A 1,003-nucleotide genomic window follows, 5' to 3' on the forward strand; every position below is an offset into this window, starting at 1 on the left:
CAACATCATAAAGAAAATCTGGTGTCTCCATTACTATTGCTGCCAAATTTTGACATTGTAAATAATGTAGTTCTAGATTCTATGCATCTTTTATATCTTGGAGTCATAAAATATTTAATGGAAAATTGGATTTTGAAGAAAAGTGTTGCACGACTTAAGAGAAAAATAATAAAAAGTTTTCGCTGTGTAATGTTAAACATAACACCCAACGTACTTTGTGAATTTCAAAGAAAAAAATTTGATATAAATCTTGTTTCAAGGTGGAAAGCTACACAATTTAGATTTGTACTTTTGTACTGTGGTTCTATTGTTTTGAAGGACATTTTACCCGAACATCATTATAAACATTTTTTACTGTTATTTGCAGCGTGTCGTATATTAAATAGTAGTGAATTAATAGTAAATCATTGTGATTATGCTAGATATTTATTGACACAATTCTTTACATTATTACCGTCGCTGTATGGAGAAGGCTCTCAAGTACTCAGTATGCATAACTTGATTCACTTAGCAGATGACGTTGTAAATCTTAATATTCCATTAAGTAGCATTTCAGCTTTTTGGGGTGAAAAATATATTGGTTTTTTTAAAAAAGTAGTGAAATCATCCAAAAAGCCACTAACTCAGATAGTTAATAGATTATCTGAATTGGAATCTGGAGATCAGAAGAGATTGAAAATTACAAAAAGTAATATTTTCTCAAAATATGTCATAGATAATGCTGCTGGATTATTTAAATATTGTGAAGATGATTATAAAATTATTTCATCGATTAAAATATATTCTTCTACTTTGAAATCAGTTCATCCTGACAACTTGATATTACTAAAAAATTCAAAAATCTTCATTATTGAAAAAATTATAAGGAAACTTACGATATAAAGGAGAATGTTACTAACGAAAAAATTTTTGTTCTTGGACGTGAAATGATAAATAAACGCCAAGTATTTAATTATCCACTTTCATCAGAGCAAATAGGAGTTTTCATTGGAGATGGATTCAT

This window comes from Odontomachus brunneus, unplaced genomic scaffold, assembly GCF_010583005.1.
Source record: "Odontomachus brunneus isolate Ranch 3 - 2012 unplaced genomic scaffold, Obru_v1 Obru_scaffold_239, whole genome shotgun sequence".
Lineage (NCBI taxonomy): Eukaryota > Metazoa > Arthropoda > Insecta > Hymenoptera > Formicidae > Odontomachus > Odontomachus brunneus.